This window comes from Bos taurus, chromosome 12, assembly GCF_002263795.3.
Source record: "Bos taurus isolate L1 Dominette 01449 registration number 42190680 breed Hereford chromosome 12, ARS-UCD2.0, whole genome shotgun sequence".
Classification (NCBI taxonomy): domain Eukaryota; kingdom Metazoa; phylum Chordata; class Mammalia; order Artiodactyla; family Bovidae; genus Bos; species Bos taurus.
Genome location: NC_037339.1, coordinates 65,208,464 through 65,222,481, shown reverse-complemented (window position 1 = coordinate 65,222,481; position 14,018 = coordinate 65,208,464). Strand labels below are relative to the sequence as shown.

Genomic DNA, 14,018 nt, shown 5'->3' with positions numbered 1-14,018 from the left:
AACTTTCAGTTCAGTTCAATCGCTCAGTCGTGTCCGACTCTTTGCGACCCCATGAATTGCAGCACGCCAAGCCTCCCTGTTCATCACCAACTCCCAGAGTTCACCCAGACTCACGTCCATTGAGTCAGTGATGCCATCCAGCCATCTCATCCTCTGTCGTCCCCTTCTCCTCCTGCCCCCAATCCCTCCCAGCATCAGGGTCTTTTCCAATGAGTTAATTCTTCGCATGAGGTGGCCAAAGTACTGGAGTTTCAGCTTTAGCATCATTCCTTCCGAAGAAATCATTAACTTTAAGGGTCCTCTAATGGTTAACAAAGCCAGAAATAACATTGTTCTTTTCTCTTTGAATAATCAAATAAGTGGTGTTAACTAAATTACAATCATGAAAATGGGTAATGCAGTAATAATAAAAAATAATAATAATATAAAAATAATAAAGTAATATCTCTATTGAAAAAACATTTTTTCAATAGAGATATCAAAGTATTTTTCAACAGAGATATCTTACTGCAATATTATAGGGAAATGAATTCAGTAAATAGAATAGAATTGCCTCCTGATAACTAGATCCTTTATCTTGTTGAATGCTCAAAACATTGCCACAGAATTTTAATGTCCACAGTTTTTACTACTTCCAAATTCTAAAAAAATTACTGATCAAACCCTGCAGTCAGCCATCTGTAGCTTGAGCCCTTAACAATCTCTTCAACTGGCAAGAGACCCACATTAATCAATTTATGATTTATACTGGACTTATAATTGATTTTCATTTGAAATCATAAATACAAAATAGTTTCCATTAAAATAGACTCACGCTGCTAGCACTGAAATAATGCTCTATTCTTCTGACAATATAGAGTTGAAGTTCAAGTTCATAAATGGAAGCGCTGGGTTCAAGTAGCTGACAACATGCAGAATTAGATTTGTAACCTGCTCTCAAGAGTAAGACCAAAGATGAATAGAGACAAATGAAAGTACTTTTGCATCCTGAATAAATCATCTTAAGTACAGATCTAAAGCAGAGTTTCTTGAATGATGATTTGTATTATTTAAGCACTATTTGTAATGTAATCCTGCTCTGTTAATAAACTTGTCACTCCCCAGATATCTGAGGCTCGCATGGAGATAGCAAATTCGAAATAACATTTTTCTGTTCTAAATAATAACATTTCCCCTCTGCTTTCTCTGTCTTAAATATCATTTGTAAGCATCCTCAATGCACATATAATAGCTGAACAAGTAATGATATTAAATAATCAAATGAAATTTGATGGCATTGTAGCAAAAAGAGCTTGACATCAGATGCAAATAACAGTCAACTTAAAATATTATCAAAATGATGTGATTGGACCATTTTAAAAAGAAAGCAGGAAAGGCTTGTTAGTAAATACTACAAGCAAGGATATTTTGTTAAAAGGAAATGGTCAGTCTAACAAAGGAATCAGTTATCAAATTTCATTTCTATTCACCTTTGACAGAATAAAAGAAAAAGATGTATTGAATACAGATATGATAATAGGGTCTCAGTATTTCAGAAGAATCCTATATCTTTGGAAAAGTTAGTAAAGGAAATATTGTAGCCCTTATTTCTATGTGAGATCCGGTAGATGCTTGCAGTTGGCTCTGAGGTTTTGAGAGCCCAGTTTCCCTCCCTCGATGGGAACATGTTCTGTTCTGAAAGTCATGGGAGTGGAAGGCTCTCCCTGAGTCATCTCCTGCAAACCTTATCCCTTCCTTCTGAAGCCCACTGGTAGCACGTATGAGTAGGCACTTGTCTCCCTTCTCTTCAGACTGAACCCCTGATGCTCTCCTTTATTTTTTTAAGATTATTTTGATGTGGGTCATTTCTTAAAGTCTTTACTGAATTTGTTACAATATTGTGTCTGTTTTTTTTTTTTTTTTCTTGGCTGAAAGGCATGTGGGATCTTAGTTCTCCAATCAAGGATCAAACATGCACCCCCTGCATTGAAAGGCAAAGTCCTAACCACTCCACCACCAGGGAAGTCCTGTCCTCTCTTATTTCCTACACCAGTCCATGCCTGGCTGCCCCTCATGTCCTGGGAACCAGGTTTGAATCTAACATAAGAAAACATCTTTGATGCCTCCTTTTACTGACCTCACTTGAAAGAGTTCATCCAATGTTAAAGAGAATGAGGGGATATTTATTCCATAGGTGCTTTTTCATGTGTGTATCTGCATGAGAGAAATTTCCCTAGAATGTCTGTATCCTGGAGAAAAGACAATCTCTTTAACAAGTGGTGCTTGTTAAAAACTGGTCAACCACTTATAAAAGAATGAAACTAGAACACTTTCTAACACCATACACAAAAATAAACTCAAAATGGATTAAAGATCTAAATGTAAGGCCAGAAGCTATAAAACTCCTAGAGGGAACTGTTTACAATAGCCAGGACGTGGAAGCAACCTAGATGTCCATCAGCAGATGAATGGATAAGAAAGCTGTGGTACATGTACATAATGGAATATTACTCAGCTATTAAAAAGAATGCATTTGAATTAGTTCTAATAAGGTGGATGAAACTGGAGCCTATTATACAGAGGGAAGTAAGTCAGAAAGAAAAACACCAATATAGTATATTAATGCATATATACGGAATTTAGAAAGATGGTAATGATGACCCTATATGCGAGACAGCAAAAGAGACACAGATGTAAAGAACAGACTGTTGGACTCTGTGGGAGAAGGCGAGGGTGGGATGATTTGAGAGAATAGCATTGAAACATGTATATAATCATATGTGAAATAGATCGCCAGTCCAGGTTTGACGAATGAGGCAGGGTGCTCAGGGCTGGTGCACTGGGATGACCCTGAGGGATGGGATGGGGAGAGATGTGGGAGGGGGTTCAGGATGGGGAACACATGTATACCCATGGCTGATTCATGTGAATGTATGGCAAAAACCACCACAATATTGTAAAGTGATTAGCCTCCAATTAAAAGAAAAAAAAAAAAAGAATATCTGTATCCCCAAGTAAATATGTGGCTTAATAGCTTTTTCAGTGCTCTAGAATCAGTTATAACTACAACTTAAACATTTCTCTAGGGACATGGACATTGAATCCCAAGAAAATAAAAAGTATACAAGTCAAATTCTGATGTTTTGCTACACTTCCACATCAATTTATATACACCACAAATAGATTACCAAATACAAAATAATCAGAACATATTAAATATACAGATGTTACATAAATTTATATATTATTAATGATCTTCAAGGTTATCATTAAAATTGTATTCTTCAGCATTATAAATGCAAAGAGAATAGGAGATTTCTTCAAAAATTTTACTAATTTTCTGATAGCTACTGGAAATTGCATGGGTGTTTAACTTTATACTTTACCTTGTTTTATTCTTATATCTCTGTTCCAAAATAGATCAGAGTTGTCTGAGTAGTTCATACATTTCAATTTTAGGTAAACATGCTTTGAGATATTTCATTAAAGAAAAGAAAACAAAAAAGTTATGCAAACAAAACATGCGGTTTCTATTGGACATAAAATGCATCTCAAAGCTCTGTGTCAGCCCGGGAAAAGAAGGAAATGTTCTGTTAAAATGTGATGAAGCTCTCATCAGAATACAAAGAGCAATATTGTGGGAGATAATATTTTTGCTGGTATTCAAGCTGCAGAGAAAACTCTTGTGGACAGTGCAAGAGGCCAAGCCCAGACTGGCTATGATCATTTCCATCAAAGCCTCCACATAGAGGCATGTGACCACATGAGGCCACGGGCTGGTTCTCCTTGTGAAGCTGCAATGTGACTGAACACGCCTGATTCCTAGCCATTGTCACATAATTTGTAGTCCAGGAAACCAGAGGCCAAGTTAGCAGTTGTACCTGACATCTAAATCTTTGACGCAGGTCACAGAGCTTGATAAAGATTGGAGTTCCAGGTGACATGGCTGGAAGTACGAAAGTTTGGTAAGCTTCTTTTTGGGAAAGCAATATGACCATTCTTCTCCCAGAACAGGCAGAACCCCAGTGTTGCCAACAGAGCATGTCTGCTGTGGGGAAAAGGGAGTCCAAAGGAGTCCGCTTTGCTGAGAATTCATTATTTCAGCTCATTCCAATAAGCTGTAACATTTATGAGATTTGTATGTGAGAATGCTCATTTCCTCCAGGCCTCCATCTGGCTTCTCTTTGAGCCTAGTTTAGACATTACACTGGATGGAATAAATGGCATAACACATAATATTAGAGACAATGGTTTTATGTTAACTGAAGCAAGAATACACATGTAATATTTCTTGTAAGGATATTAATAGGTGTTAGAAGACAATAATAAATTTATGCATAAATCCTTTTAAAACTCCTTGAACTTGCAAGCTGAAACAGATTTTTTGTTACTGAAACCCAGGACTTTTGATGTGTGTGATGATAAACTCAAACTTTTTTGAAACTTCCCTCACCTCACCTTCTGTCTTCATACTTCTATACCAGTGGATTTACTAGGCTTGATATTATATAGTTTATCACTTTGGAAAATGCTATTTTCAAACAAGCATATTTTATATTTTTTGTGTAATTTGTGTAAAAAAATATTTACATTTTTTTGTGTACTGTGTCACAGCTGGTTCAAAGTAGCCCCGTGTGAGATAAGGTGTATTATATGGAGAGAAACATGGAGAAGGTGGGTAACTAGACCTGTGAGAGGCAGACTTATGTGAGTACCCATTGAGAAATTTAGGCTACCAGGGCCTAAGGAAACACTTGTGTGTCTCTGATAGAATCAAGAACAGCAGAGAAGGAGGCAGGAGATAAGGAGAGACCTTTCCTGGAGTCAAAGAAGAGAAGACATTAAAAATAGATGTCTCAGTTTTGCCAGTTTCACCCCGAGCACCACTATTCAACTTAACGAAATAAGACAAGAAAGTCTGAGAAAGTGCTGGGCAATGGATTGACCTTCATCAATGACACTGTAGGAAGGATAAAGCATGAACTTAAAGTGGTCAGTGTGAACTGACTACAAATGGAGAAGACAACCACTAAGATACATTTTCTGTGGCGAAGTAAGGTAACAAATACATGCCTTTCAAAAGCAATCTTTGACAGATGTTATTTCCAAGGTAAATATGAATTCCTAAGCTAATGCCCTTCATTTGAAAATGTTGTTAGACGGAGCTTGGTTGCATGCAAAATGCAAAAGCACTATGTTAGAACTAAACACCTCCAACAGACACACATACATATTTATATTTGTATTTATACATATATATGCATTGTTTTTCTTTTTCAGTTCAGTTCAGTTCAGTCTCTCAGTCGTGAAGGGACCCACCTTATCTAAGTGCAGACCTCCTTCCTGGTGCAGCCAGCACTCCAGCTCTGATCAACAGAGGGCTATAATCAGTTCAGTTCAGTCGCTCAGCTGTGTCTGACTCTTTGCAACCCCATGAACCGCAGCACGCCAGGCCTCCCTGTCCATCACCAACTCCCGGAGTCCACCCAAACCCATGTCCATTGAGTTGGTGATGCCATCCAACCATCTCATCCTCTGTCGTCCCCTTCTCCTCCTGCCCTCAATCTTTCCCAGCATCAGGGTCTTTTCAAATGAGTCAGCTCTTTGCATCAGGTGGCCAAAGTATTGGAGTATCAGCTTCAACATCAGTCCTTCCAATGAACACCCAGGACTGATCTCCTTTTGCTTTTTAGAATAACATATAACTTTTTCCATTAAAATGCAAAATTAAATGGAAAGTAAACCTACAAATTGATTTCATTGAGTAAACTATGAATACTTTATATATCAGAGTCTGCACATTATATATACAGACAACTTAATAAAATTCAAATTTATTAAAATATTTAGTTTCCCAGAAAAATGAAGTATGGATTATACACATTGCCTTGTTTAGTAATATATTCTTAATCACACTTATGAAAGAAAAGGAAGAGAAATTAAAGAGCCTCTTGATGAAGTTGAAAGAGTAGAGTGAAAAAGCTGGCTTAAAACTCAACATTCAAAAAATGAAAATCATGGCATCCGGTCCCATGACTTCATGGCAAATAGTTGGGGAAAAATGGAGACAGTGACAGACTTTATTTTCCTGGGCTCCAAAATTATTGTGGATGGTGACTGCAGCCATGAAATTAAAAGACACTTGCTCCTTGAAAGAAAAGCAATGGCAAACCTAGACAGTATATTAAAAAGCAAAGATATTACTTTGCCTACAAAGGTCCATATAGTCAAAGCTATGGTTTTTCTGGTAGTCATGTACAGATGTGAGAGCTGGACAATAAAAAAAGGCTGAGAACTGAAGATCTGATGCCTTCAAACTGTGGTGCTGGATAAGACTCTCGAGAGTCCCTCACACAGCAAGGAGATCAAAACAGTCAATCCTAAAGGAAAGCAATCCTGAATATCCATTGAAAGGACTGATGCTGAAAATGAAGCTCCAATACTTTGGTCACCTAATGTAAAGAGCTGAATCATTGGAAAAGACCCTGATGCTGGGAAAGATAGAAGGCAGGATCAGAAGGGGACGACAGAGGAAGAGCTGGTTGGATGGCATCACTGACTCAATGGACATGAGTTTGAGCAAGCTCTGGAAGATGGTGAAGGACAGGGAAGTCTGGAGTACTAGCAGTCTATGGGATCGCAAAGAGTTGGACACGACTGAGTGACTGAACAATAAAATATGGTTTACATGTTTAACTAAAACATAAGTAAAAGACTAGATATAAACATAAAATACATAATCTGAATAAAGAGAATAGTTTAAGAAAACTTTGAGGCTAACATCCCCCAAAATTATTAAAAGTGAAGTGTTGATTTATTGTTTCAAATCAACATAACCTATAGGCATATTCAACTTTTTATAATACTTCTGGTTAATTTGACAGTATGTCTTTCTAGTTATAGCATCATTGTTTATTTGATGATTTGGCAAAAAAAAGTTTTTGGGAGATAGCAGTTTAAAGATATCAATATACATTCATATGTTTTTAAGAAATTAAAATATACCCTGTTTTGATTGATAAATAGATCAATATATAGGTATTACTGGAAATGAATTTGAGCAAACTCTGGAAGATAGTGGAGGAAAGAGGAGTCTGGTGTGCTACAGTCCATGGAGTCACAGAGTCAGAGATGACTTAGTGACTGAACAACAACAACGATAGGTATTAGAGATAGATTGTATTCCCCTATTCAAATATTTTTACATTTTAAGGGGAAAACTTTAAAATCCGTTGCTATAAATAATATGCAATTTTGACATAGTATACAGATTAATCTTTTTGTTTTGGCTGAAATCCCATTTACAGTTGACTTATACTTACTTAAAGGATATGGATTATATCTATGTTAAGTAGTGTGACATCCTATTTAGCAAGCTTGCAAAGTATTTTTCTCTGAAAACTTTGACCTTATCAAATGGTCTGTGAAGATAACCACTGACGGAACTACTTTCTTCTTGTAGGCTCTGAACCAGATGATGGATTAAGAATGGGATCCCTGCGGAAGTGTAAATAGACTAGATATCATTTTTCTGATTTGTGGCCAAATATTTCCTCACACATTTCCCCAAGTCTAGATCTTGGGGTGACCCAGCCAAGCATTATTGGGATCTGCAGACAGACAACTGCTGATTCAATCATTCCCCACGTGGTGTTGCTAAGAGAAGAATCATCTGAGGACTCGCACATGCAAAGTGCAGAGAGAGACTCATGCGTGTTGGGGAAAGAGTTAAATTTATACATCCTTCTTCCTACATCTACCTAGGCTATGGTTCTCAACCACCGCTCAACTAATTAAATAAGGATACCTGAGAGTGGGTATTTTTTAAACACCTCTTTGATCATATGGGCTTCCCTCATAGCTCAGTTGGTAAAGAATCCACTTGCAATGCGGGAGACCTAGGTTTGCTTCCTGGGTCGGGAAGATCTGCTGGTGAAGATAAAGGCTACCCTCTCCACTATTCTGGCCTGGAGAATTCCATGGACTGTATAGTCCATGGGGTCCCAAAGAGTTGGACACGACTGAGTGACTTTCACTTGGTCATAGCATTTATGTGCAGCCAGAGGGGAGAAGGCACTGGCAACCCACTCCAGTACTCTTGCCTGGAAAATCCCATGGAAGGAGGAGCATGGTAGGCTACCGTCCATGAGGTCGCAAAGAGTCGGACACAACTGAGCGCCTTCACTTTTACTTTTCACTTTCATGCATTGGAGAAGGAAATGGCAACCCATTCCAGTGTTCTTGCCTGGAGAATCCCAGGGATGGGGGAGCTGGGTGGGCTGCCGTCTATGGGGTCGCATAGAGTCGGACACGACTGAAGCGACTTAGCAGCCGCAGCAGCAGTAGAGGTAAGAAATTCTGAAAACAGAAACTCTCCTACCAGCACCTTAAAATTTTTAACTGGTAAATTCCCCCTTTAGGGACAAAGATGGAAATCTTGGAAGAAAAGATAGTTTTTCCTATTTCATAGACTAGATCATCACTCTGTTACTATGTTTAGGCTTCACTTGATGCTGCAGTAGAGAAATCTTGAGCATATTTTCTGCAATAATTCTATGCATTATAACCAGTATTCATCTAAAACAAGCCCAAAGGAGTGTATATGTGTATTTATATATTTCAAGAAAGAATATTTGATATACTTGAATGGTTGCTACACATAGTTGAAAATACCTTTGAACTCAGAAGGAGAAGCCTTGAAGTTCAAGACCATTGCTGAATCTGAGTTCTTGTATTACATAGATGATCACTAAGATTCTTTCTAGCTCTACAACTTCACACCTGTTGTTGTGTTCAGGACCCTCCTAATTCGGTTTCAGTTTCCCTTTCTCTTCCAGCTTCACCTTTTTTTTTCCTTTCAAGATATTCTCTGATCTCCTCCATCTAGGTTTAACTTTTACTGTTATTTTTATTATCTAGATTTCTATCCTTAACCTTTCCCATTATGCCTTTAAATCACCTTTTAAATGTGTCATCCAGAAAGTGATCTACTCTCAGATAACATTAGTAGCTGATACAGTCCCTTTCTTGATCTTTGATTCAATTAAAATTGGAACAGATTTTATCCAAATTTTATTCCTTTATCCAAATGAATGAGATTTATGTTCTCAGTGCAAGATTAGGAGAGACGAAAATTTTAGAAAAGATGTTCTTCTCCAAACATTAATAAACATGTGCTTAACATACGTGTAAAATCACCTAGAGCTTTAAATGGGGGTTACCCTCCCATAATTAATCTAGTTCTAGGACTCTCTCCATAAATATTCATATCCCTTTCAGTACTGTAATTCAGTAACATAGATATCTTAATGTTGCCTCTAATCAGTATCTTTATTGCTACCTGTGATTTTTAATTTATTTCCCATGGTTAGTTAATAAACACAAAGACAGTTTCAAAAACAATTTTATACATTATACAGCAATCTAAATTATATAACATTTAACCTATATATAACATCTAAGGTTCATTAGGAAATGAAGATCTAAATCCAGGAACTAAAATTCCCTATATCTCAGAGTGTGTTGGGACCTTAGAAGCCACATAATTCAAAACAAATAAATTGTCTTCTGTGATGTGTGAGCAATTCAATTTATCCAGTCAATAAAGAATAATCCAGAGATGGAGTCAGAAGTATATTTCCTCTCAATTAACTGTTTTCTGGTTATTGGTTTCAGATTGTTTTCTAACAATTTGATGTTTCTAATAAATTGCATGTTACTGTGTTCAATTGTGCCCCTTCTACTCCACACTGCTGACAGATCTTTCTAAAAGGCAGAGCACATCATGTTACTCAGCTAATTGAAATCTTTATGCTATTTCTCATCATCTAAAACATTGATTTTCAACATTGGCTACACATCAGACCTGGAAAAAATTGGAAAGATATTGATACCCGGTCCCTTCCCTGCTTAAACCTATTAAATATGAATCTTTAAGGTTAGGGGCAGACATAGTCATTTAAAATTTAGGATCCCAGGATGATTCTAAATAGATTGACCCTGTGTACCCATGACTTTCACATCTGTGGTTGGTTAGATACCAGAATGTGGAATCCACAGTTATGCAGAGTTGAATGTGCTATGCCATTTTATATATGGAACTTGAGCCTCCAAGGATTTTGGTATCTGTGGGGATGGGGAGAGTGATGAGGGTCTTGAAACCAATCCCCCTGATAATGATGCATGACTGACTATACAGTCATTCTTGAGAACAGTAGGCTAAATCCTCAAGTCCAGTTTCTCTAGACTGGGATATATATAGAATGCTCTCATGAGATATTCTCTAATCTCCTAATTCTCTTCCCAGTGGCACCATGTTCCCCCAAAGCACATAGACACATATATACACATGCAGATGCTGTGATACACACACTTGCCTCGGACAGTTTTTTTTTTTTTTTTTTTTTTTACAATTCGATGCAGTTTCTCAAGATTTTAAGATCACAGTAATAGTAGTAGAATCTTATAAATATTTGCAGCTATCATTATGTTTTTCACACACGAAATGTAGTTGAACCAAACATTTTTGGAATTCATGAATGCTTTGGGCATTGAAGTCTTTTCTCTGTGAATTATTATGTGAACCTACTTGATTTAATAAAAATTTTTGTTTTAAGAATAGTTTAGGGTTCATAGCAAAATTGAGGGGAAAGTACAGAGATTTCCAATATACCACCTCCTGCACACATGTATAGATTCTCACGTTATCAAAATCCACCACGAGTGGTACATTTGTTACAATTGATGAACCTACATGACATATCATTAGTAACCAAAGTTTGTAGTTTATGTTATAGTTTACTCTCAGTATTGTACATTCTGTGCATTGCGATAAATATATAATGACATGTATCCATCATTATGGGTTTCCCTGGTGGCTCAGATGGTAAAGAATATGCCTGCAATGTGGAGACATGGGTTTGATCCCTGGATCTGGGTGGGGAAGATTCCCTGGAGGAAGGCATGGCAACCCACTCCAGTATTCTTGCCTGGAAAATCCCATGGACAGAGGAGCTGGTGGGCTACCCATGGGGTCGCAAAGAGTTGGACACGACTGAGCAACTAAGCACAACACATCCATCATTATGGTATCACAGAGTATTTTAATTGCCCCCCAAACTCCTCCATGTTCTGCTGTTCAACCCTCTGCTCCCCGTCAGACTCTGGCAATCACTGATCCTTTTTCCGTGTCTATTGTTTTCCTTTCCCGTAATGTCATATAGTGGGAACTGTATAGTAAATTGCCTTTTCAATTAGCTTCTTTCACCCTCAGCTGCTTTGTAGTTGTTGTTCAGTTGCTAAGTCGACTCTTGGTGATTCTGTGGACTATAGCATGTCAGGCTTCTCTGTCCTCCATGGGATCTTCCAGACCCCAGGGATCGAACCCATGTTTCCTGCGGCTCCCACATTGCAGGCGGATTCTTTACTGCTGAGACACCAAGGAAGCTGCTTTAAAACCCCTTCAGTTCAGTTCAGTTCAGTTCAGTCGCTCAGTCGTGTCCGACTCTTTGTGACCCCATGAATTGCAGCACGCCAGGCCTCCCTGTCCATCACCAACTCCCAGAGTTCACTCAGACTCACCTCCATCAAGTCAGTGATACCATCCAGCCATCTCATCCTCTGTCGTCCCCTTCTCCTCCTGCCCCCAATCCCTTCAAGCATCAGAGTCTTTTCCAATGAATCAACTCTTCGAATGAGGTGGCCAAAGTACTGGAGTTTCAGCTTTAGCATCAGTCCTTCCAAAGAAATCCCAGGGCTGATCTCCTTCAGAATGGACTGGTTGGATCTCCTTGCAGTCCAAGGGACTCTCAAGAGTCTTCTCCAACACCACAGTTCAAAAGCATTAATTCTTTGGCGCTCAGCCTTCTTCACAGTCCAACTCTCACATCCATACATGACCACAGGAAAAACCATAGCCTTGACTAGACGAAACTTTGTTGGCAAAGTAATGTCTCTGCTTTTGAATATGCTATCTAGGTTGGTCATAACTTTCCTTCCAAGGACTAAGCGTTTTAAATGAGCCTCAGATGATAATTAAAGTCCAGGTGAATGTGGTCAACTTAAGTTCTGGATCATCGAGTTATTCAGGGAATCCTCAAAAGGACTCTGGTTTGTGCAGTTACCTCAGTTTTAGGGAGAAAAGCTGTGCCCCACCTACCGCTCCTCCTGCTGCATAGGGTCCCACCTGGATCTCACAGGAATAGGTATATGCTAAAAAGACCACTGGAGAAGGCAATGGCGCCCCCCTCCAGTACTCTTGCCTGGAGAATCCCATGGACGGAGGAGCCTGGTGGGCTGCAGTCCATGGGGTCGCTAAGAGTCGGACACGACTGAGCGACTTCACTTTCTCTTTTCATTTTCATGTATTGGAGAAGGAAATGGCAACCCACTCCAGTGTTCTTGCCCGGAGAATCCCAGGGACGGCGGAGCCTGGTGAGCTGCCGTCTATGGGGTCGCACAAAGTTGGACACAACTCAAGCGACTTAGCAGCAGCAGCAGCAACCAGATCACACACATGTATACTCAAGAAGGACAGCTCACCTGACTCCTGGAGGAAATGATGCCTGCATGGACGAGGAAAGGACCACATCATGTTTCCTTGCTCCGCCTGCAAATATCTGAGAACCACAAAGGAAGGAAAGACTAGCGTTAGTTTCTGGCATTCAACATGCCAGTAGAGTTCTGCTAGTCCTGGTTGTCTGCTGTGCTCCACAGATCAGTGGGGATGAAATCCTCCAAGACTCACATCCCACTCTGATCTCAAATTAGCAAAGTGCTTTGTTAATAACATGTGCTCAGTTGCTAAGTCGTGTCCGGCTCTTTGAGACCTCATGGACTGCAGCTGGCCAGGTTCCCCTGTCCATATGATTTTCCAGGCAAGACTACTGAAGTGGATTGTCATTTCCTCCTCTAGGGGATCTTCCTGACCTAGGTATTGAGCCCTCGTCTCCTACATTAGCAGGAAGATTCTTTACCACTGTACCATCTGGGAAGCCTTGTTAATAATAGGCATCCAGTACACTTTGTTTAAAGATGGATGATCATAATCATAATAGCTACCATATATCAAGTGCTTCCAATGGACCAGAAACTAAACTCCATTTTTATATGCCACTTTTATATTTTAATTCTTAGAAAAAACATAATTGAGTAGTATTATCTGCATTATACTGATGAGAAAGTTGGAAAGTAAGGAAGCTATGTACCTTGACCATGAAGATCATCATTATCATTGTAACTAATATTTATTGATTCTCCTTCTGCCAATCTTGCATATACAAACTCATTTAATTCGTACTACTACCAATACAACTAGTACCAATACTACTACCAATAATACTACTAGTACCAATACTACTACCATAATACTACGAGTTATGTACTAGTATCATCCAAATTTTGCAAATGACGAAATTGGGACAGAGAGACATCAACTTGCCCAAGGTCACTCAGCTACTAAGTATCAGGGTCTGGATTTTAATGGAGGTACCTTGACTTCAGAGCAGTGGTCTTTATGATGTATTGGGTTGGCCAAATAAGGTCATTTGGGTTTTCTGTAAGATGTTATGGAAAAACTTGAATTAATGTTTTGGCCACCCAATACTACACTGTTATTTAAGCACAGGCCTTGAGACTTTAACTCTCTTATTATCAGCTAATATTTAATGAAAATAATAATTACATGACTTCAAAAATTACTCCTTTTATAAACATTGGAAACAATATTTGTAGCTTGTCTTGTGATACACAAAGTCTTGATAGCAAATATTTATCAAATGGATATACAGAGAAAGAAGCATATCAAGGATATCACCTATTAAAAAAATAAACAATTAAACATGAATTTTACTATGACCTGAGAAATAAAAAGAAATTTCATTAATTAAAACATTTGTAAACACTACATTATATTAGTCCTTTAGAGAATGTTATTCATTTGTACATTGGTTCAAGCCTGTCAGCCTATACTGGGGGGATATTTTAAGAAACTATCTCTGTGAATAATGGTGCTTTTCTTACTCATGGTTGCTGATGAGGTG

The 14,018-nt window shown here is 38.5% G+C and overlaps 1 long non-coding RNA gene across 1 annotated transcript in view; it reads right to left on the bottom strand.

Annotated features, from left to right (window-relative positions):
- Positions 1-12,422: 12,422 nt before the first annotated feature.
- Positions 12,423-14,018, bottom strand: part of LOC132346724 (uncharacterized) — a 71,117-nt gene continuing 69,521 nt past the window's right edge. Inside the window, exon 4 of the long non-coding RNA XR_009496640.1 lies at positions 12,423-12,596. This is a non-coding gene — a long non-coding RNA (uncharacterized lncRNA). The remainder of the gene's footprint in view (positions 12,597-14,018) is intronic.